At 46.4% G+C, this 24,808-nt stretch overlaps 1 long non-coding RNA gene across 2 annotated transcripts in view; it reads right to left on the reverse strand.

The window, feature by feature from the left end:
* LOC143823801 (uncharacterized) overlaps nucleotides 1-24,808 on the reverse strand; it is a 106,051-nt gene that overhangs the window by 35,093 nt on the left and 46,150 nt on the right. Inside the window, exons 1-2 of one of the 2 annotated variants that reach the window (XR_013226585.1) lie at nucleotides 23,724-23,774; nucleotides 16,361-16,468 (exon numbers count right to left, since the gene is read on the reverse strand). This is a non-coding gene — a long non-coding RNA (uncharacterized LOC143823801). Of the gene's footprint in view, nucleotides 1-16,360; nucleotides 16,469-23,723; nucleotides 23,775-24,808 lie in introns of those variants that run through there. The other variant, XR_013226584.1, reaches the window with a different exon arrangement.

The following is a 24,808-nucleotide window of genomic DNA, read 5'->3' on the forward strand; positions in this document are numbered from 1 at the left end:
TATGTAGGTCTGGAGGCCTCAAGGTCTGTGTTGCTACAGGAGAGAACGGCACATGCAACATCCACAGGGAAGGTTATGCTTCTCTATCTCATATATCACTGCTGGGGGAGGGGGTGCACAGTGCTAAACGGTTGGAAAGCTAACAGCACAATGTTAACTTTGCAAAATATTGCAGCACCATCTGGCCTATTTAACCTTCTCAAGAGATAATTCAACCACATTATTCAGCTAGGGAGCTATTCCACATTTTCATGCAAAGTTTCTGAAGACTGAAGAATAGCCCAGGTCAATGGAAAAGAGAATCACGTTAAAAGCACTCACTGCCTGAGTTCCAATATATTATAATTTCACCTTGAAAAAAGAACCTGCATTCAGCCTCTTTAACTCTTAAGGAATGGAAGGCCTTTTTCAATTATATTATTAAATAACATGTCTTACGGCCATGGCTGGAGTTGGGGGGGAAACGGATGGAAGAAGATTGGATGAAAAGCAGGAGACTTTCTTCAGATGTGCTTCTAGGCTTCCTTATGACAAATGGAGCGTTTGAAATGCCTTCTGGTTAAAGGTAAAGGTAAAGGTATCCCCTGTGCAAGCACCGAGTCATGTCTGACCCTTGGGGTGACGCCCTCTAGCGTTTTCATGGCAGACTCAATACGGGGTGGTTTGCCAGTGCCTTCCCCAGTCATGACCGTTTACCCCCCCCCCCCCCATCAAGCTGGGTACTCATTTTACCAACCTCGGAAGGATGGAAGGCTGAGTCAACCTTGAGCCGGCTGCTGGGATCGAACTCCCAACCTCATGGGCAAAGCTTTCAGGCGGCTGCCTTATCACTCTGCGCCACAAGAGGCCTTCTGGTTAATGACCAAATAAAAATTCAGCGAAACAAAAGCAATTGTGAGCCATTTAGCTTTTAGCCTCCAATCAGCGCCTTAAATCTCTAGTGCTGAAATGCAGATCATTCTTGTTCTACCTTCATGGGAACTGGCCTGATCCAAGAGTCTGCGAAACTGCAGCCCCCCCCCCCTGCACTAATCCCACTGGGACCCTCCCTACACATTGTCCAGCGTTATCTGTGCAGTGGGCGGTAATATGTCTCCACATTACAGGCAAGGCGGGACCGAGGGGGGGGGCTGAGGCATATGGCTCCCTGTGTGGTGGTCTGCCTGGAGCCAGTCGCACACTCTCAGCCTAACCTGCATCACAGGGGATAGAGTTTGGGGTGCCCGTCCACCACAAATGGCAACCCTATTGGCCTGTGGGATTGGCCTGCGGCAGTGGAGGAAGTGGTGGATGGACAGGGGCTTCCTGTCCCGGACAGAGGCTGCAGGCTTGGACCGCAGGATGTGGACCCGGACAGCGCCGCTCAGGTCACTGTTTCTAAATTATAAAGAGGAACTATGGTAAGAATTTGCAAATATAAATCTTCATTATGTTGCCATTGTTCTGGTGCTTAAGCCTTTTGGATGGACCAGACCATTTATTTGTCATGGAAGAGCAGATGGAGGAGATGCTTGATGGAGGAGGGACTATATCAGGTATGGCTCTGATTGGGAAAAGCTGCCTCTAACATCAGGGATGGGGACTTGGAAAACTCTACTTGCGGAGGCCGGTGTAAGTCCATTTTGCATAAATATCTGGCTATTTGGGAACTTCCCTTGTCTTCAGTTTCAGTGTTCAGTGGAAAATGGGTTCATAAGAAGCTGGGTATGGGTTAAGGAATCTCGGCATATGTGCTAAGGAACTTATACAGTCTAGGTAACATCTTAGTTCAATTCTCCCGCTTTTCATTTCAATAGACCTGTTCCGTTGTTCCTATGTCCTTCCCCTCTTTTGTTTTGCCTTTCCCCCACCCTTTTTCAAATCCAACCACTTTTTCCCTTCCCCCTCCTTGTTACAATACATCTTTTTATAAAGACGTTTTCTTCTCTTAGTAAAATCTATTTATTTCAGAGATTTAATTTCTTCTGCTTGTTCAACTGAGTACTATCAGACTGGTTATATTGTTCCTCTAATACTACACAGGAAAACTACCTGCTCAGCAGGTCAGTCTAGATGTTCTCTGAAGGCAATGAGTGGTAGCAGCTTGTTACCAGGGTATTTTCCAAGTCCACACTGATCTCAGGTGCCTTGTTTCCCAGCAAGGTGGGGTACAGTGTGCAAGATTTCAAGTTCCCCAGAACTCTTATTTAGGCCAGATAGGGCAACACAAAAGAAAGGAAGGAAATTGACAGTTCAAATCTTAAGACCTTTTCATGCCAGAATATGGTGGAACTTCTGGCAGGCCTCCCCAAAAGCAGGCTTCAGGTTACTGCTGGCCTGGGGGCCTACCTGTGACTGGAAATTATCATAATGATCTGAAATATCTGCTTCTCTGATCTGTCTGTTTGCTTTGTAACATCTAGCCCAGGCTCTCTCAACCAGGGCTTCATGAAACCCCCGGGGTTCTTGAGGGCCCTGGAAGGGTTTCCCAAATAGTCGGTAAAATGAGGACCCAGCTTACTGGGGGGTAAACGGTAATGACTGGGGAAGGCACTGGCAAACCACCCCGTACTGAGTCTGCCAAGAAAACGCTGGAGGGCGTCACCCCAAGGGTCAGACATGACCCGGTGCTTGCACAGGGGATACCTTTACCTTTACAATTAATTTTTGAATATATTTTTTAAATTGTTACTTTTATTGGGTGATATGACCATATATGGTCTTGTCAACCTGCCCCCTCCCAAAATGGCCAGTGATGGGCCTGGAGTAGGGGGGTAGGGGAAGGGGGGAGGGGTGTCCTGGGTGGGTTTGTACCCAGTTCTGCTTCCCAACCATATTCTGCATGGTCATCCCACTTCTGAGGTATCTTGAAGCCTGAAGAACATTTCAGGGGTTGCTCAGTGGTAAAGAACCTGAGGAAATCTAATCTAACCTGATGAAGAATTCTGGAGAACTCAAAAGCTTGAACACTGTTATGTGTTACTGGGTTGGTCCTAATCATTACCTGGATGGTGCTTTTGGGGTTTCACTTTTGCACTAGCCTCAGCTGTGAAACCACTACTGAAAGCTGAAGATTTCAGGCCTCCATTCTGGTTCCCGGTCAGTTTTTATGGGCCAAATGACAAAACATTGACTGCTTGGCAGCCCTGACTTTCCAAAAGTATTGTGGAAGGACTTGAGGAGTTTGAACTTCAGCCTCTCACCTGAGTTCTGGCCTTTTGCTCCTCACAACAGAGTCAGTGATGAAGCAGGAGGACCTGGGAGTCCAGTGGTTTCCCAAGGCACCTGCTCCATTTCTGTACATTTTCTCAGCTTCTCTTTCTCATCTGTCTGCCTGATATAAAAATGATCTGTCACTTAGGAACAAGCTGGGAAGAAGCTTAGCGCCACGCAGGGAGGGCCCGTCCGCCCATCCGTCCCTCAGCCGCAAGACTGCCAGACAAGGCCTGCAATCTTCTAGTGGAGGAAGTGATAAAACTGCCTGTTTGTTTTCTTCCCGTGTTTGAACAGCAGGAGGGTTTGGCTGTAGGCCTCCGTCATCTGCTGCCCGTAGGTTTTCAATATATAAGAAAGAAATTTTTGAGCCTTATTTCAGCCTCTCTCCCTCTTTTTAACACATTGAAATCGAACGTTGCCCTTCATCCCCCCCTGGAGCAGAATTCTATCCATTTCAAATTAGATTCCCAAAGATCTGTTTGCTCATTCTTTCCCAGGCGTGTAAAGCACAAAGATATGTATTCTGTAAGATAAGGTCTTTAATTGGATCGACTTTCTGTTCTGTGTCCAAGTCTTCGACAGGCAGTTTAGCCCACAATGAAGGCATAAAAAAAAGGAAAGAATTCAGTCTACATATGACCTTAATCATAGTTGGCCTTCAGTTTTGGATACCCTAGGCAAATTTAAAATTTGACTGCCACCACCTCTTTCTATATTGTATGCCTTTCTCATTAATCTAACAAGAGTTTCATGGGATACTATTATTTTTAAAAATTTCAATACCTTAACTATCATTCCACATTAATTGTCTCAGTTCAGAGCCCAGATTCTCTGGCATATCACTCATTTGGTTTATGTCACATGGTAGATGAGCGTGCCCTTTCCTCCCTATGACAGTATATTGAAAAGGTAGCTAAATTCAAACGTGCAGGCCAGAGGCCTACAGACCTGAGGAAAGCTACCCTAGAGGTCTAGCACAACTGTCACTGAAGTAGCCAGCTTTCATGACCGGTGCTGATATTATGGATTAATCTCCAAGGAACATTTAAGGCCGCCAGCTCTGAGCCAGCCGATTTCTACTCTGTGCTGCTGAACATGATGCCTCCCATGAAGACAGTTTCCAAGAGCGGCCATGCTGGTCTGCATTAAGAGAGCTGGATTCCAGTCCAGTGTCAAATCAGAAACCAGCAAGAGTTTTAGGGTATACACTTTTGAGAGGCAACGCTCCCTTTGTGTCTCACCAAGGAAATTATGACTGTTGGAAACTTGTACCCTGAAATCCTTCTTGGTCTCCAAGGTACTCCTGGACTTGAATCTCATTGTTTTACTGCATACTACTGGGTTGGTAAGTTTGGGGGTGGAGCCTGCAGAGGGCGGGGTTTGGGGAGGGGAAGGACTTCAGCAGGACAGAATGCCAGACTCCCCCCTCTAAAGTGGCCATTTTCTCCAGGGGAATGGATCTCCATAGTCTAAAGCTCCATTGAAATTCTGGGAGGGGGCCAGGCCCCTGTAGAACCTGAAAACCCTCACCCAGTTGAAGCAAACTCAGGATGCATCCCATCCTTTCAGCAGAACTCCCCCAAGTCCAAATTCAGTCCCAGATGTGTCATATAGCAGAACTTTGCCAGACCTTCATGGGGTTAAATTCCGAATTATTATTTAATTAATTTATATACCACCCTCCCATATGACTCAGGGTGGTGTACAATATACATTTACAGCAATAAACCATGAATATTAAAACCTTAAAGCAATAGATAAATCAAAATATTAAAAACACAACATGTCGGCAGTTTTCCAAATACACCTGTCAGAGGACATTCTCCATGGGGGGTTGTCCAGGGGTGGCCCATTTGATGTTATGAGGTGAAAGATTGATGCGATCTGAAGAGAAACCAGAGTATTGCCCATTTGATGTTATGAGGATCACTGGCCCCAACCAAATGCTTGGCAGAAGAGCTGCGTCTTGCAGGCCCTGCAGAACTAGGACAGCTCCAACAGGGCCCTGATCTCCTCCAGGGGACCATTCCACCAAGTGGGGACCAAGACAGAAAATGTCCTGGCTCTGGTTGAGGCCAGACATACTTCCTTGGGGCCAGTGACTTCTAGCTTGTTGGGGTTTCTTGAGTGCAATGCTCTTTGCGAGACTTCGGCAGAGAGGTGGTCCCTTAGGTACACCGGGGCCCAGACCACAGAAAAAAGCTCCCCCCCCATTGTCTCTTCTGTGCCCTTTACCCCCATCTGCTATTACCTGGATGCCATTGTGCTGTGGCTTGTGCTTCTTTCTTCTTCCTGGAATGATCCCCTGGGTCACCCAAGTAAGTCAGGGACCAAATAGTGGGCTGTGTAGCCTGGTGATGCTCCAGAACCAATCAGATTTAGCTATGTGATGATGTTGTTGGAGGGGAGTGAAATAGATTGAGAGGGAGAACAATTAACAGGCAAATAAGTATCATTTTGACAATGCTGAACATTTTTGTGGAAAAATAATGCATAGTTTCATCTCAATCCCTCTCAAAAAAGCTACTGATTTTCCACCTTTAGAAATAAATCTGGAGATGCTCGGGGAAGAATCTTTCTTCCAGCCTGGAATCATAGTAGACTCTATCCTACCACTCTCCTGAGAAAAGTCAGTAGACTTAATTGAGGTCAGGACCTCCACCTTGAGTGACTCTTACTCCAGTCAATGACCAGCTTAAACTGGAGGGATGTTTTTCAGGCTCAAGTAAGAACATATAAACATAAGAGAAGCCATGTTGGATCAAACACAAGGCTCACAAACTGTCAAAGCCCAGATGCCATCAGGAGATCCCTGATCTCAGGAAAGATACTTGGCTCACACAATGGGATGATGAAGTTAGTGCATGTGCCCTGCCCAGGATTCCAAATTGGGGAAACATAGAACATAAGAGAAACCATGGTGGATCACACCAGTCCAATGCCCCCTCCAGTCCAACACCCTGTGCTAAACAGTGGCCAAAGCCCAGGCGCCATCAGAAGGTCTGCCAGCGAGGCCAGAACTCTGGAAGCCTTCCCTATCTTGTCCCCAAGCACCAAGAATACAGGGCAGCACTGCCCCAGACGTAGTATCCCATCTATACCTTGTGGCTAAGAGCCACTGATGGGCCTCGGCTCCAGATGTTTATACAGTTTCCTCTTGAAGCCGTCTATGCTTGTAGCCACCACCACTTCCTGCAGCAGTGAATTCCATGTGTTCATTACTCTTCAGACTTCATATTTTGCTCTCTGGAGTGGGTCAGGTACAGGCCGCTATCTCTTGTCCTAATCAAACTTACAGGACTGTTGTAAGAACAAAATAATGTCTTTGAAGTCAAAAGCATAGCTCTGCTTCCAACAGAACTGTCAGTGTAGTTGCTCTACAGACTTAAGCAGCTGTTTCACCTCTTCAAGGAACCCTTGAGGACCTTAATTTTGTGGGGCGGGGGGAGTAAGGATTTCTGGCCTCAGCATCCTACTCACACTAAAAGGAATTCTTGAGGAAGCCATGACAGGTACCTGATATACCAATGATATGTGGTTTTGTAGCACAGATTGACTCTTATAAGCTAATAGATGATCGGGAGTTGAACCCAGATCTCGTCAGTCCAAGTCTAAGACCCGAACTATTATTTCATGGTGACTTTTGCATTTCAGGTTTCCATAGAATGCTTTAGGAGGATAAAAGACCTTGCAAAATAGAAAAGAAACAGGCTGTAAGTATGTATAAAGTGATGGCTTGAAAAAGAAAAAAGAAAACCTTCCCGTTTTGCTTTTAATTGTACATTCCATGTGACACAATAACCTTCTCTGGAGTACAAAGTCAATTGAACCTTGACAGCCCTGCATAAGGCATAAAGTACTAATGTTTAGATATTTGCACTGGAGAACATCTCATTAAACAGAAGAGGGAGGTTTCCTTCACATTAAATAACCTTTCGGTCCATGCATATAAGGAATCCAGCGTGGCAGCTTCCTCAATAAGATGTTCTGACTTCATTTTTCTATTACAGTTATCAGGAAGGATCAAAACAGACAGATGCATTTACTGTTTTCCATCAAAAGATAATAAAAAGAAACAGTTTATAAAATCAGATTATATGAAAAATTGCCTAATGATTATAATTTCCAAACCCATCGCTGAATAATGATGCATTCAAGAGTTGTCATCGAATGATGAAAGGAACCTAATATGAAAGATTTTTCTCTATGAAGAATGACTACAGATGAATTGCAGGGAGATACAATTCTTCGATAAAGAACAATAAGAGCCTCTAGAACACTTAATAATAGACTACTCAGGATGAATTGAGGATTGCAATAAAAGCCCATAAATTAAAAAGTTTCAGAATGATTTCTGATAAAAGACATGCCAAGGTGATTTTTTTTAAAAAGCAGCCTTTAAATCGATAAATACTCTGACTAGAGCATACTTGATTATATATTTTTTAAAATATACTCCCTAAACTCTAATTTTCTGTACCCACTGTAATTGCTTTTGAAAAAACCCTGTCATGTCACATATGCTGAAAATATATATCTAGACAATCTTCTGAGCAATCCAAATTACAGTATCTTAATGCATGAACCAAATCCTCGAGAAACTGAAGAGCCCTTTAGCATTCATAATTCTCTGTGCTGGAGTGTTTGGAAAACACAGGAACAAAAGCCTCAGTATAAAAGTAGCTGGGAATAGCTGGAGAAACACTCATTAGCCTGAAATATAAGAAGTAAAATCTATGCATGTACTGATTCTACCTCAGTTATCTACACGGAGTTACCTCAGGAATTTTAACCCTGATTTCACCTGACATTTCCCCTCTATGTTGAATCAAATATTTTGTTAACCTGTCCCTCTTAATAAAACAGTAAGAAGGGTTGGAGTGGGCTAAGTCCAGGATCAAAAGTCCTGGATTGGCCCCTTGGCCCCGGATTGACAAGCGGAGGGGCCAATCGGAAGGCGCAAGGCATCTTCTGATTAGGCTCTTACCAGGACAGACCAGAGTTCCAGGGCAATCAGGAAACATGGCTGCCAGTCTGCCCCTGACCACCAAAGGAAGAGGAGGTCAGTAGGGCTGCCAAGGGGGATGAGAACAGAGGCTTGGACAGGCTGTGCCAGCCCTTTTCGCCCCAAGGCTGCCCTAACTGTCAAGTCCAACTGCAAATTGCCTCAGAACCCTGACAGAGCTGGCAGGAGGCTGGAGAGTGTGCTCCCTCCCCCTCCCTCCCTTCAGGCCTGCTGTGAGGGAGCCTCTGACAGGCCCTGACTGAGGGGAGGGAGGCCTTTCCAAGAGCAACGCAGGGGAGCCTGAGGGCCTTCCTTTTGAGGGGGGGGGACTTTCCCCTTCTGCCAAACAGTTGCCTGACAGGGAGGCCACAGAAAAGCCCCTTCTCACTTAAAATACTGCTCTGGTCGGGGGTTAGACACAGCCAAGCCATGTGACTTTCTTCTTTGCAACTCTCTGCAGATTTGAGGCCTACTGCACAGCATTATTCTGCAGATGAAACTGGATGCTGTTGCAGAGGTTTTTTTGTCTCCTGTTTCATCTGCACAACAACTCTTTAAATTCAACAACCTGTGTGGGAGGCCTTAAATGTTTCTTGTCTACCACAATCCTGTTCAAAGTTGCCCTTTCTGCCTGGGGAACTGATCTTTATACTCTGCAGGTGAGCTGTAATTCCAGGAGCTCTCCAGGCCACACCTGGAGGTTGGCTATCCCTGGGTTGGAAATATTCCTGGAGGTTTGGAGGTGGGACTTCAAAATTGTACAATGCCTCAGAGTCCAGCCTTCAAATGAGCCATTTTTGCCTGCAGTTGGGAGGGAGTGGTGCAGGTGTGTCCCTCCTGGACTATGTGCTATGGCCAGGCGTTACCAGCAACTGTTTGTATTCTGGGACACAGACAGGCAGACCAGCATCAGTCCTGTGAGTCTGGAAAGTGTAGGAAGATCTAAATAAATATTTATAGCCTGAAACTGTAAATAGTGAACAAGTAAATGGCTGGAGAGACATGGGAATTGCAATAACTTTTTTCAACATTGGCCTGGCAAATTAAAAAAACAGTATAAAAACCTTACTAAGGTCAAGACTGCTGTGCACAGTCTTCCTCTTAGGGTTGCCAGCTTCCATGTGAAGCTCTCTACCCCACCTCCCTCATGGAGAGTCTGCTATGGGGAGAGGAAGGGAATATGATTGGAAAATGCTTTGAGACACCTGAGACCTGCTGGGTCACTGCGGCCCTTTCCCAGTTCTCTCAGACCTCTCACAGTCCCACATCCCTCACAGGTTGACTATTGTGGGGAGACGAAGGGAAAGGGTGTTTGTAAACCGCTTAGAGACTCCTTTGGGTAGTAAACAACAGGGTACAAAAATCCTTCTTCTAAGGAGCAATCATGAAAGAAGCATGTGGGCACATAACATTTTAACAACAGTGAAAAAATGGAGAAGTAACAGGGTGGACACCTGTGTACTGTGACTACCCCATGTGTATTAGGGCAGACGGGCATTTCGGTGTCTGTGGCCTAATTCACACAAGAAGGGAAATGACACAGAACTGGGAGGAATTGGTTGCCTTGTATTCTTTCCCTAAGAAGAGTCTCATCTGATTTTCTCTTCACATATCTGATGACATGGCTCTGGAAAGTCATCTGTAACCACTATGCCACAATTCCCAAAAGTAAGTCCTGTCTCACACTCAACAAACATTTCAAACCACAGGTTCTTGACACCCATATCTCCACACCCATGCTCTCATTTGCCACCATGCCACCACAACCTCCCACACAACACACATTCAATCCCATGCCCTTAAAGACTGGACAGCTCCTCCCCTTCCTCTTCCCACTGCCAAGCTCTAACACCCGTTGTATTCTTGGATACAACGGGCTTTGCCCCTAGTTTTGATTATAAATCATATAAATTAAAAGAGGCTCTCATTCATTCAGGTTCCTGGTTTGCTTAAACAGCCCAAATATGACAAAATGGGACAGACAAAGTTCTTCAGGAAAGAAAAAAACAGACAACTAGGGCAGCTCAGTCACAAATGGGGGAAAAAACAGAAAGAATTTCTTGCCCTTGAGGAAGGGAAGTGGATTGGAGTTGTCATAGATTTCTTTGCATATCCACCACATATATTTCCTACGAGCAGAAAGAAAGTATGTTGGAGAGAAAGGTTGAGTCTCACTTGCTGCCTTGCCATTTTCTTTTTTCAGGGAGTCCTTTTTAAGACATAAGGGAGAACTGAAAACTATGACTCTTTTCATCCTACACTCTGAAGGGGAAGAATGGATTCTGCGTCCTCTGGACTCTGCTCTGGTTCTAAACATCATTCTCCCCCCTTGTATTTTGTCCCAAATACATGCAGAAACACACTTGCAAAGGATCTCATCCCATAAAACAGTCTCAGGAGTTTCTTTTTTCTAAAAAGACAGATTCCCTTCCATGCTGAATCACTGCAAGGGGATTGCAGCCCAAGATGGGGCCTCCAACAAATCATATGTCATCCCAAGGGATGGCCCTGACACTGCCTCCTCAATCACACCTGAAATATGGACATAGAAAAGTAGCATATCTGTCTAGACCAGTCCCCTCTTAACCATGTCATGTCTCTGTCTACAGCGACATTTTGTTTCAATATAGAGGAGCAAAGTCCACTCAAACACAATGGAAACACTACCAGCCAAATATGTCAAACGTCTACCATGGAAAGTGTTCTGCTTAATTTGTATTTGGGTGATTTGGTCATCCTTCTTGTGGTGATTAACCTCTGATGGGTGATCCATGCTTGCATATAATCATGCTAACAAGAAATAAGCAATATACCAATAGGGTTGACAGCCTCCAGGTGGGACCGGGAGATCCCCTGGAATTACGTCTCATCTCCAGACTGCAGAGATCAGTTCCCAGGGGCAAATGGATGTTTTGGAGGCATTACCCCACACTGAAGTTCCTGTCCTCCCCAGGTCCCATCCCCAAATCTCCAGGAGTTTCCCAGCCTGGGCCTGGCCACCCTCACCCCCAGAGGCCAGGGGGGACCTAGTAACCCTGTGTGCTTGAGACAGGATGGTGTGGTCCATCCATGGGATTTGCCTTGGTTCATCCACACATGAAAACAGGGTTGACAACTCCAGCTTGGGCAATGCCCTAAGATTTGAAGAAGGCACCCAACAGGAATGTGGTGTCACAGATTCTGCCCTCCAAAATTTGCTCCGGAGTACCTGATCTCTGTGATCCAGAAGTCAGTGGTAATTCCCAGAGAACTTCTGGCTCCACCTTGAGGTTTATAGCCCAATATGCAAGACAACTTAGAGCCTCTTGTGGCGCAGAGTGGTAAGGCAGCCGTCTGAAAGCTCTGCCCATGAGGCTGGGAGTTCAATCCCAGCAGCCGGCTCAAGGTCGACTCAGCCTTCCATCCTTCCGAGGTCGGTAAAATGAGTACCCAGCTTGCTGGGGGGTAAACGGTAATGACTGGGGAAGGCACTGGCAAACCACCCCGTATTGAGTCTGCCATGAAAACGCTGGAGGGCGTCACCCCAAGGGTCAGACATGACTCGGTGTTTGCACAGGGGATACCTTTACCTTTACCTTTTTATGCAAGACAACACCTGGCACTAAGTTCCTGAACAAGTTAGCACATTCCTCCGTTATTGTATGGTAAATGCAATGGGTAAGCACACCGCTCTGCACATTGCGCACACAAGTATGTGCATTTCCACCTTTTTTTAAATGACGGTGAAAAATTGCACAGATTAAGAGAATACCTATATGGCCTCAAGCAGGATGGTGAGCTCACACATTGGGATAAGAAGTTTCATGCAAGGGCCCTATCTATGGTTCCCAACCAAACAGAGAAGTTAGAACATAAGAGAAGACATGCTGGATCAGGCCAGTGGCCCATCCAGTTCAACTCTCTGTGCTACACTGTGGCCAAAACCCAGGGGCCACCAGGAGGTCCAGCAGAGCCAGAACTCTAGAAGCTCTCCTACTGTTCCCCCCACCCTACCCCAAGCATCAAGAATATGGGGCAGCATCTACTCTCCATTTCTTGCTTTGGGTGCAAAAACAAAACCCCCAAGAGTGAGGCGATCCCCCCATAGCTGGCTGTTTTGAAAACTGTGCCCCCTATCAGCAACTTTTGTTCTGGGGCTCTGAACAGCACCAAAACATTGTGCCCTCCTCAGACCCTGCCCCAAACTGGGGGTGCACCTTGCTCCCTTCTCTGTTCTCACCCAAGAACCATCCCAAAAACCCTCAGCCACCCTAGCTTGGCCCATTTGAAAGGCTGCATCGAAGTGTCACGAGGCAGCAGGGACCATCTTGAAATGGTGGGAATGCAGAGCATTTCTGACGGTTGCGCTTAAAAACAGCCAAATGAGGAACTCAGATGATTTATTATAAGCTGCACCAGAATCTATTATTCATGTTAGAGGCCTGGAAAGGTCTTTGATATGTATCTGGGAAAATCCTCAAGCCCATAAAAGAGATAAATTGTGGATGAATTGTGTCACTGAACAGGGAGAAGAAAACTCCTGCCTTCATTTCAGCATCTCTGCCATCACACTAGAGGCAGCAGACCAACCAAGTTCTACACATACACAAAATATGTACTTTTTTCATTCCCCCAAAAGAGGTTCAGTCATTGATCTCAGAAGTTAGATTTCCCCCTCGGTCACCAGCATGTGGCATTAAAGTTATATATAAGTTAAAGACAATAAGCAACCAATATTGATCTTTGTTTATTATTTTTACTAAAACTGAGGAACAACTCCTGGAGTTTGAAATGGCTCAGCTGGCTTATTCGTCTGTGTGTGCGTGTGTGTTTTCCACATTAGTTGACCAAGTGATTTTTTCCCATGCTTATATTGTTACCTGATGATATAATACAATAAGGTTAAAATCACCATTGCGGACGAGACGGAGATTTTGTGTGTGTGCCGTAACACATTTTGTCTTGTTTGCCTTATTACCATGTACCCTTCAGTACCAGTTTGGTGTAGTGGTTAGGAGTGCGGACTTCTAATCTGGCATGCCAGGTTTGATTCTGCACTCCCCCCACATGCAGCCAGCTGGGTGACCTTGGGCTCCCCATGGCACTGATAAAGCTGTTCTGACCGAGCAGTGATATCAGCGCTCTCTCAGCCTCACCCACCCCACAGGGTGTCTGTTGTGGGTGTCCTCTTCTCCACACCTTTCATGGAGCCTGTGGGTTTTTTTAAGTGAGTGAGGGCACATGGTTGTTTTTCTCAGCAAGGCATCTAACTGGACATGGGAGATACATTTTTAAAAATGGTGCTATGGGAGTGGCTGCCACTACAGTATAACAATCTCCACTGTGTGATTGAGGATAAGTTCTGACTGGCTCCGCTTTCAGGGGCAGCCCTTTTGTGAACTAAGGTTTTGTACTCCACCTTTTGCTACCCTAAGAAGTCTCAACAGCTAACAGTCACCTGTCCTTGCTCTCCTGCAGCAGATGCCCTGAGAGAACTGTGACTGGCCCAAGCTCACCCAGCTGGCTACATATGGAGAAGCAGTGGAGAATCTCCAAATGAGAGGCAACCACTCTTAACCACAACATCAAGAGACAAAGGCCACAATTAATGTCAGCATGGGATCATTGCATGGTGATATCCAGCCCTGCTTTGCCTCTCTGGGCCACTTTGCAACCATGTTGGTAGCTCTTCCTGACCTTGAGTAAAATATTCCCGACCTCCTGCCCAGGGGGAGTTTGAGCTACCAATCTGGGTGATGTGAAGATATTTGATTATCTTTAACCGCTCCTGTGGAGCGGAATAAATAAAAGAGTAAGCCCTAAGGGGGAGGAAAAAGGGCAGGCTCTGTCCGTGAGCTCTGTCCGCGAAGCGGCACCTGATTGGGCCCTCCGAGTGTCACTCCAGGGCCGAGCACATCTCCCCATTGGCTGCTTGGCCCAGCCTCGCCTTGCCCGCCCGGGGACTCACCGCGCCGGAGGAGAAGCAGCCTTCCCTGACAGTGAGTCCTCCCGGTCGCTTCCCCTCGCCCTCGCGAAAGGAGCAGGGATGCTGCGTCGCAGACGCCCTGTCCCTGCCCCTTTCCTGCCTGGGGTCCCTTCCCACTGGCCATTCCCCACCACTGCTTCCCCACACCCAGACACACACACACAGCCTCACCAGCCAAACCCTCCTGACCACACACCCCTCGCCCCGCTGCCACTTCCCACCGAACACAGCCACACAGGCACGCATACACACACACAAAACCCCCTGGCCAACCCCCCCTCGCTCTGCCGCCACTTGGGCCACTGATTGGGCCCTCCGAGTGTTCATTCAGGGCCAAGCAGCCAATGTGCTGCTTCGTCCGGCCAGGGTGCTCCTCCTCCTTCAGGAAGGAGCAAGGATGACGTGGCGTCCCTGCTCTTTTCCATCCCTGGTGACCCTGTCCATGGGGGAGGGGGGTCGCCCTTGGTGGAGTCGTCCTCTCGGCGATGCTCCGGGGTGGGGGGGTGCCTTCTCCCGGCCGCTCCTGCAGCCAACAGAAGGCCCAGCCACACTCCGGGGTGGCCAGATGGGTCACCACCTTCTCACGGCCGCAGGCGCAACGCGCCGAGGCCTCTCCTGTGTCCGGGAGAAGCCCCAGCCATGCTCCAGGGTGGGGGGGGGGGCTCACCACATCGTAGACATGGCGAAGCCGCTCCTGCCACGGGAGAAGTCCCAGCCACGCTCTGCGGTGGGGAGGTGGGTCGCCACCTTCTCCCGGCCACAGGAGCGGCCTTGCCACGGTGAGGACATGGCGAGGACGCTCATGCGGCCAGGAGAAGCCCCAGCCACGATCCGGGGGGGGCTCACTGGCTTCTCCCGGCCCTGGGAGCGGCCTGGCCGCCTCGCCGACACAGCGAGGCCACTCCTGGGGCCAGGAGAAGGAGCCGGGGTGCTCCGGGGTGCGGGGGGGGCCTCCCCGCCTTCTCCCAGCTGCAGGAGTGGCCTCAGATACCAACACTGATAACGTGGACTAAATGAAATTAGCCCTAAACTGTAGCACTTTTTAAAGAAATAAACCATGTAGGATTGTAACTGCTGGATGACTGACTGAGTCAGTCGCTGCTTGTTCTATAGTTGGCTGCCTTTGCTAGGAGCGGCACACCTCTGTCGGACTGACCCAATGCACTCACGTCAGCCAGACCCCATGCCTGGCCAGACCACCCCCTCATGCGCTTCAGCCTGACACAGCAGCTGGATGGAGCCTGGACCTCTGCAGTGACGACTGATGGACCCTCCACCTGACAGGGCAACTCCTTTCCCTTGTAAGGCTGATCAGGGGTCAACAGAGGCTTTTGCCTAATTGCCTCCTCACTTAGCTTCTTTGTTTCTACTCATTACTCAGCCGTGCCACTCTGCCAAGGAGGGTTTACCCCAGCAAGTCTAGATAGCCTCTAGGAGCTCCTTTTCTCTTGAGTGATTACTGCCCCTCCCAAGCCAGCATCTTGCCCATCTAGAGCAAGCCTCCTTTTGTCCAGCCTGGGCAAGGCCATGCTGGGTACGTGCTGCTCCCAGCACAGCCACCCTTCAACAGAGTATAAGACTCTCCTTTTTGCCAAGCCGAATTGCCACTCAGGATCCTCAGATCCATCCAGGTTGCCCATCACGTCGCTGGTCAGTTGTGTCATCCTGTCTCTGTCTCCACCTCTTCTGTTGGGAAATAGACCTTCCATTGACCCATTTCCCTGACTCAGTTATTTCCTCTTGCTAGCGTGCTTGTTCTGTGGGTTGGGCTTTCCAGCGCTCGAAGTGGTTGGTCTCTCCTGGCACAGCCAGGCCCCACCATGGCAGGGAAGACCGGGAGAGACTGGCCGCTTCGGATGCCGAAGCGCCCAAGTCATAAGGGGACAATTGCCTCGTATTCTACAGGCAAACAGATTCTCCCCTTGTTACCTGCCTCTCGCTAGCTATTTCTCACAAACACAGACACACATTTCGGGTCATGCTGCCAAGTGGAGTGTAGCAACAAGAATGCCAGGGAGCAGGAATAAGATTTCCATTTGTCTGTGTGAGAATGAGCATGCATGAAATACCACTCCTTGCCCTGTATTACTGGGGTTGCCAGCCCCAAGTTGGGGCTAACCTGGACATTTGGGGGGGGGTCTGAGAAGGGAGTAGTCTGGAGAGGGGAGGGACTTTACAGTAGCATCATGCAATACCTTGTGAAGTGGCCATTTTTCACAGGTGAATCGATTTCTATTGCTTGGAGGTTTAATTTAAGGCGGTCTTCAGACATCAACTTGAGATTGGCAGTTCTATGTGTTGCCCTGTAAGTGGAAAAATAAGCCAATGAACAGGCTTCAATTGTTCCTGAACAACAAACTGATGAAAAATCCGGTCCCTGATTGTGATTGACAGATGGTGAGCCCAACCAGCCCTCGTGACAACTTTAACCATTAGATTCACAGACCAGACAGAACTTTGCCGTCATCTCAAGAAGAGAAATGCTGCTTCCCAGTAGGGCTGGCCATTCACTGAAGCTGCAAGCCTCCAAGTTAGGGATCTGCCCTGGGGGAATAAGCATGACATTGTCTGGTTTACTGCAGCAAGGAACAACCCCAGGGCCTGTTCTCCCCCTCCCCCTGCGTTGTTGCTTCCTCTGCCACTCTCCTGCTAGCATTTGGATTAGTCTGTGCCTAATTGTTGCATTATTTGCTTTAATGAAAAGAAATCCAAGTGTTTGGTAATGACTGCACAAAAGATAATAACAACTACAAACTCCCCTGCTTAAACACCTATAATTAAAGTATTCATTATTAATTATACTAATTAACCTTCCACACAACAGCTTGGCAAGGAATCCACAGCACACATGCAAAAAACGAGTGTTTGGCTACATATGTTTCTTTCCATATTCCCCCTCCCTCCTCCCTCCCTCCCTGAGTGCTGGAGCCTCTGCTTTGGCTTTACCATACAAAGCCAATATCATGAAAATCACAGACACACAGACAGATGCACAGGCCCCAAACCAAAGCATTGCATCATGTCATCAGGCCCTGATGGAGCCAGAAAGTTTGTGAGGCCCCCAGAGACCAGGTCTGGCAAACCTGTAAGGGGAAAGCACAACGCAAGACCCGCGCTACCATGGGAGAAGTCCAGCTTCCTTTTCCAGAGTGTTTTCCTGAACATTCACCAGGTCAGTCCCATAGGACTTGTGGCTTTCAGACAACTTGCCCCAAGGAGCCCGGGTTATAAAGCGAAAGCTGACCGCTGTATCCAGAATGTCGGGGTGATGGATGATGTTTGGTCCCTGCTGGCTGTCTCCAGCTCAGGTCTGTCCATCTGGGAAGAGAGTCTTCCCACACAGTCAATTAGTCTGCTGGTGGCAGGGAGAGCTGTTGCCTGGTAACTTGTGTTTAATGTGTGTGTGTGCTGTGTAATTAATAATTTTCTTTTTTCCCCTTTTTAACATTGAAAGTTGCGTTGAGTCCATGTTTCGCATAGCAAAGCAAGTTAAACAGGCCCAAACAAATAAATACATAGATTCATAGATTACCACTTGCCTGTCCCCACTCCCAGCCCCAGTCCCCTCCCTCAAGAAAATGAGGAGGGAGAGAGAAAAATGGCCAGAGAATAACCTCTTTGGTGATGCTCCACAATTTCCCCATTTCTCTATATTAAGAGAAATTCCTAGAGCATCATCCAAAAGTGATGTCACCTCCTTCCCAGATTCTGCCCTCTCCAAGTGCTGCTTTCAAAATCTCCTACATTAGCTCAGACACTGCCGGCAGCCCTAGAGATGCACACGGTTTCTTTTGAGGCAGCTGCCATTTCTCATGTTTAGAGATGCTGGCACCCATTCCAAAAATATACACTCAGCTCAGCCTGGCAAATGACTCAAGGCATTCTGCAGGCCCCAGCAGGACACCCACAAGTCTGCCCTTGGTTTGCTGGATGGCATGCCTACAGCCATTCAGCAAGGCCTTATCTGTAGGAACAAGAGCCCTGCAATCTAGTACTGCCACGCAGTTCTTGTTTGCTTGGACAGGGCTTGCAAGGAAGGTGGCATGGGTCAGATCATCTCCTATCTTCCGTAGGTCATGGTATCCAAAATCTTCTCCTTGTGACAGCTATTTCACATTGCCTCACAGATGGCTCATCTCTTGCTGCAGTAGCCATCAGTAGCTATTCGTCCTGGTGACGGACGGGAGCGTCCACACTGAGAAGCAGGAAACCTCTGGATGCTGCTGTCAGGAGGCAACAGCAGGTGCTTTGATGGCTCTCCAAGGCAACTTCTTGGCTACTGTGTGAGACGGGATGCTGAGCAACACTGGCATGATCCAGCAGGGCTCTGCTTATATTTTATGGGATTCAAAGGCAACAAGGCTTCCCCCAGCTGTTCCGCCATTCTGTTCTCTGGCTTTCAGTCCATTTGTTAATTATCACTGGCATGGTCAAATGCATAGGAAGAAAGGGGGGAGTATACTGCATATTATTTCCTTGCTCATTGGAAGGATCTAAATTTCAACCATGCTGTAATGTATTTGGAAATGATTAAAAGAGAGATTCTGGTTTATATCCCTGTCACAAAATCACAGGCTGGATTTCTTAATTTAAATGGAGGTTAAATGTCACACGGGGAACTCACAAAGCATGCTGGGCTGAACAGGAGGAGGCCAAGAAGCCTCACGGAAGTGAAAGTGAGTCATGCAGGAGAACCCCCTTGTCACTGACGGTATCTTTCTTTGAGGAACTCACCCACCATCTGCCACAAGATGTCACTAGAGGTTGTTCTACTTTTCCATGGACAGAAGACCTCCCTCCCTTACTCCTCAGCACTAATTAAAAAACAAAAGGTCCTTTTTAGCATGCTAGCAAGACAATGGATGGAAAGGGCACCACAGTAAGAAAAATTGCACAAGGAAATGGTTTCTGGCTAGATTAAAATTTCCAACTCGTGGCTTTCTTTTTTACATTTTATTTACAGTCTTTTAGACCAGTACAATAAATGCTAGGATATCCAGACAAGTAGAATGTTGATCAAAAACAAGGATTACGAATAATACAAATAATAAAATCACAATTTAAATAATGATAACTGTAAAGTTATAAATATATGACTATTATAAAAATGCAAAATAATTCATTTTCCTATAACATTTTTGCACCATTTAATGGAGGAAACATACAGTTTCTGAGTCATGCTTCTCTGAGCAGTCCCTTTGAGGGTGACTAGATGTAAAAGGAGAAGGAGTTCCAGCCCTTTGTGACAGTACAGAAGGCAGAAACTCACCCCATGCTTCCCAAAGCCCTATGAGGAAAGGCTGAGGGTTTTGGGAATATTCAATATGGAGACGAGAAGATGGGGGGGGGCATGATTGCTTTCTTGAACTATTTAAAAGGCTAGATTCAAATGGGTAGCCATGTTGGTCTGAAGTAGCACAATAAAATCAGAGTCTAGTAGCACCTTTAACACCAACAAAGATTTATTCAGGGCATGAGCTTTCGAGTGCAAGGAATGACAAAGAGTGCTTGCACTCGAAAGCTCACGCCCTGAATAAATCTTTGTTAGTCTTAAAGGTGCTACTGGACTCTGATTTTGATATTTAAAAGGCTCTTGCTTAGAGCAGCGGTCCCCAACCCCCGGTCCGGTACCGGGCCGCAGTTCCACCTCGTCCTCCTCCACGGCTGCTGCCTCGGGGGCTGCCCTGCCACTCTGCCACCAGCTTACTTTTGGTGCTCTCCAATGGCTGCCATGGCTGGGGCTCCCTCTTGGTGTGGCACTACGCAGCTGCTGCTGCTGGCAGTGCCCCCCAGCGGGCAGCAAGAAGTCAGGGGCACCAGCAGGAAAGCAAGTGAAGCAGGGGCTCAGGCGGCAGCGGCAACATTCCTCGGCAAAAGAATACCCCCCCCCCCAGGCCTCACTAAGATTGTCAAGTGTTGACTGGTCCCCGGTGATAAAAAGGTTGGGGACCACAGGCTTAGAGGACGGCAGCGAGCAGTCCCTGTTGGCAGCAAAGGGTTAAATTATAGGCAGAAAGATACTAGCTCCATATTGCCAAAATGTTTTACAGAGATAGTAGTTCAGCAGTTGAATCTGCTTCCTAGGGATGTGATGCTCTGACCTTCTTTGCCGGCCTTGCCTCCTGCATGTGTAACTCTGTATGGTTTATATTCGGGTTGCCAACAACCAGGAGAAAATAATGTCCTGACTCTTCAGTAAATGATTAAGAGGATATTATTTATATCATTGCTTTGGAAAAAAATTACTGACCCATTTAAAGGCAGAAACTCTGTCTTAAAGGGGCAGGGCTTTTTTCCAGCAGCACTATCCAAATTTTCTCCTTCCCACAAGCATGTCTCCCAAAGTCACTTCTCCAATGAACCCTTTGACCCAACTGCATCCCCACTTAAACCAAGCTTACCAAGACCTTGATCATTTTATTGCCTATATTTTAAACTGCATGCCACTGAGGCTGTGATTTTTAAAAGGAAGACCAGCATGGAAGGAATTGGGCATTTTTCTTTTGCCCAATTTCCCTGCCCAAAGTCATTACTTAGCTGTTTTTACCTAGCCTAGCTAAATGTATACTCTTCAGTGAGGAAAGAAAGGTTAAAGGAGAAGAGTGAAATAAGCCCAGTGCTACTGTGCTAGCCTTCCCTGTAAACCACAGCCTCCAGAACTGTATCACAGAGCACTGCATTAAGAATCACTCTATACTTAGACTCCTAGAATCCTAGAGTGGGAAGGGGCCACCCAGGCCATCTAGTCCCACCTCCTGCTCAAGGCAGGATCAGCCTGAACTTCGTCCAGGATAAATACCTGTTCAGCCACTCCTTGAAAACTGCCAGTGAGGGGGTGGGGGGGGGAGCTCACCACCTCCATAAGCAGCTGATTCCAATACTCTATGAAATTTTTTCCTTGATATCTAGCCGGTATCATTCTCCATGTAGTTTAAACCCATTACTATGAGTCCTAACCTTTGTAACTGCTCATCTCCTTCCAATCTGATAAAATATCATTGACAGCCACTATTTGGGTGCAGTTTTCTACCCAGTTCCCTATCCACCTAACCATCCAAAAATCCAGTACAGTCCTCTAGCTTACCCATCAGAACATCATGGGAAATCCAGGTAAACAACATCAACTGAGTTTCTATGCTCTAATAAGCCAGTTGCTCAGTTGAACAAGGAAACCAGGTTGGTCTGGCAGGACCTGTTGGAGACAAATCCATGCCGACTTCCCCTGATCAACCAATTGTCCCTCAGATGTTTGCAGATCACCCCCTTTAAAGTATCCTCCATTATCTTTCCTGCAATTGAGGTTAGTTTCACTGGCTTGTTGTTACCCAGATCATCTCTCCTCCCTTTTTTGAAGCTTGGGATTGTTTAACTTCCACACATATGCTTGCTGTTCTTAAGAACATAAGGGAAGACATGTTGGATCAATCCAGTGGCCCATCCAGTCCAACACTCTGAGTTACAGAGTGATCAAAACCCAGGGGTCATCAGGTGGTCCACCAGAAGGTCAAGAACTCCAGAAGCCCTCTCCCTCTTGCCCCCATCACCAAGAATACGGAGCATCACTGCCCCGGACATAAGAACATAAGAGAAGCCATGGTGGATCAGGCCAATGGCCTACCCAGTCCAACACTCTGTGACACAGAGTGCAAAAACCCAGGTCCCTCAGTAGTTCCATCAGCAGGGACATAACTGCATCCATCCAGTCTGTTACCTTTGCTCTTCTTGGCTTTCCCTTCATTCTGCAAAGGAGTTGACTATGAGCTTATCTGAACCATTTTTTCCCCTCCGGTTTGGCATCTTAACTGCTTTGGCTTTCTCCCTCCATTAAATACAGCATTGATTGTTAGACACTGCTATCTCTTCTCCTTCCCTCTTCTTCTTCTCTTTAGCTTTTCCCATGTTTTTTCACACCATTGTGATTTTAAAAACATGATGAAAACTCAGGTGGGAATGTGAGAGAGTAACAGTCTACATATGATGCTGTGCCCCAGCTGCTTCCCAAGAGGTAATAGAAATGTGTTTCCATCTCTTTTATTTGGGGGAGGGGGGGAGGCAGCACAGAGGTGTCCCATTGCAAACAGACAAATGGTTCACAAAAATACAGTTAAGGAATGCTTTCTCCTCCTACCACTCTTCCTCTTGGTTGAAGTCAATTGAAGCTGTTCGTTTTGGGGGTGTTTTCTGTTCTGAACATGTTTTGATATCCCTAGTAGTTGATTTGGTATTATACCAGTTTATGTCCAGCATATTTCCTTGCTGATTTAAACTGCATGCTTTTATGCTAGACATAAATCTGTGTAATATTGAATCAACCTAGCTGTGCATGTTGTATCCAATCCAAAGCAGTCAACAAACATTTTCCAAAGCAGAGTGAGTGGGGGACAAAAAACTCCATGGAATTGATTCACAGAGACCATTGCCAACTCCAACCATAGGCAACTACAGATATTTTCTAACTCTTTGATGATTATAGCAGATATTCAGTTGTGTTTCTGCTTTAAAAAATCACTGATGCTGTAGAAGGTGATAGACTATGTTTCACTTGTCAGCAATAAATTTGAAAGAAAACCACAGCTCCTGTGAACAGACAATGGAGGTGAATACCTTGCAAATACTACATAGCAGTTCCTGAGAGACCAAGGCCTTAAGCATCAAACTACAGTGCCCTATATGCCTCAGCATAATTGTACGGCAGAGAGGAAAATCAGGAGTCTACTAGGCATGATGAAGTGCATGCTCAAGGATATGTTCTTCTAGACAAGTTCTGGGGAGAATGCATTATGACAGCCACATACCTACAGAACATGTTACACACAAAACCCACAGGCACCACACCATATGAACTCTGGCATGATCATAAACCTAGTATGCAACATTTACATGTATTGGAGAGCAAGGCCTATGTATACATTCCAAAAGAAAAGAGGTCCAAGCTAGATGACAGGTTCATAAGAAATTATGGTAGGCTACTCAGCTAAATGGAAAGGCTACATAATTTTAGATCCACATATGAATGAGATCTGTGTCAGCAGATCAGTTTACTTCAATTGCTTTAGGATGCTTAGGGTGGTCCTGCATTGAGCTGGGGGTTGGACTAGATGGCCTGTATGGCCCCTTCCAACTCTATGATTCTATGATTCTATGAAAGTGAGAGAGCTCCACCTTCAGAGAGGGCCAATGTAGAAGTGAACAGTCTGATAGTGTACTGAGATGTGAGCAATCTTAAAGAGGAAGAGGCAAAAGATTCTGATATGATCCTGCTAGATGGGACAACTTTCACTGATCCACTAGATGGACCTGGCCAGCTGAGGTTTTATTTATTTATTCATATTTATAGCTTGCCCCTCTTGAGCCAGTCATCTTGGAGTGGCATACAGAAGTATAAATAATAAACCATAAAACACAATAATTTTAAACTATTCAAAGCATGATCTTGCAGCTGAGTAATTGTTCAGTGTCCCTCCATAGGAGGGGGGATATATGAGCAGAGCCCTAAGCCAGTAGGGGAAGTGATCAGCATGCTCAACCAGAGGTGTTCCAGCCAAGTGATTGTCCTACCTCACAAGAGCAGTGGAAGTACCACAACCTGCGCCATGGAAAGAAATATCCCAACTATCTGCAAAAGAAGCACAAAAGTGGAAATAAGTGACATGAGAGGAACTTCAAGCTCTTCACAACACATAAACACAGTGCTACACCTGAAGAGGAAAGCTATAGAATTCAAACAGGTCTTCAAACTGAAACAAGATGCAGAAGGTAAGATCAAGAACTACAAAGCCAGACTAGTAGCTGCTAAAGGATATTCAAAGATATATAATGAGGACTATGATGAAACCTTTGCACCCGTTGTTAAGCATACAACAGTAAGAACACTACTAAGCACATGGAGGACCTGGACATGAAGATTGCATTCTTACATAGAGAACCAGAAGAGGACATTTATATGTAACATCCTCCAGAATTCATAGAGAAAGACAAAGAAAGAATTGTATGCAAAATTCAGAAGAGCAGATATGGGTTCAAGCAAGCAGTTAGAACTTGGAATGCAAAACTGAATGAAATGCTACTTCAAGTAAACTTCAAGAAAAGTGAAACTCATCCTTGATGGCAAATGGACTTACATCCTGACTTACATTGATGACCTGATTTTATCATATTAAAATCCAGATGAGAGAAAAGAAATAGAGAATCACCTGAACCAACAAGTAAAAATAAAACTACTAGGCATTCAGATACAGAAAGAAGAAGAAAAAAATATTCTTATCAACCAAGAGCAAAAGATCAAAGAATGGATAAAATACCTAAAAATGGAAGATGCTTATCCTGCACCAACTCCCATGGAAGTAAGCTAATTAAAACAGAAAGAGGACACTAAGGAGTTACCTGCAAATAATAGATATCATGAATCATTAGGTAAGCTTCTATATGTTAGTACATTCACTAGACCAGACATTAGCACTGGTAGCAATAGGATTACTGTGCAGAAAAGTCACATCCCCAAAAAATAAAGACTAGAATGCTATTAAGAGACTTATAAGATACCTAATACTGATATACAAGGAAAAGAAGATTCAGACTATTTTTGGACCAAATTGATTCAGCCAAATCACGTATAGTGTAGTTTTGATTTAGCCAAATCAGTT

Source organism: Paroedura picta, chromosome 14 (assembly GCF_049243985.1).
Source record: "Paroedura picta isolate Pp20150507F chromosome 14, Ppicta_v3.0, whole genome shotgun sequence".
Taxonomy (NCBI): Eukaryota; Metazoa; Chordata; class Lepidosauria; order Squamata; family Gekkonidae; genus Paroedura; species Paroedura picta.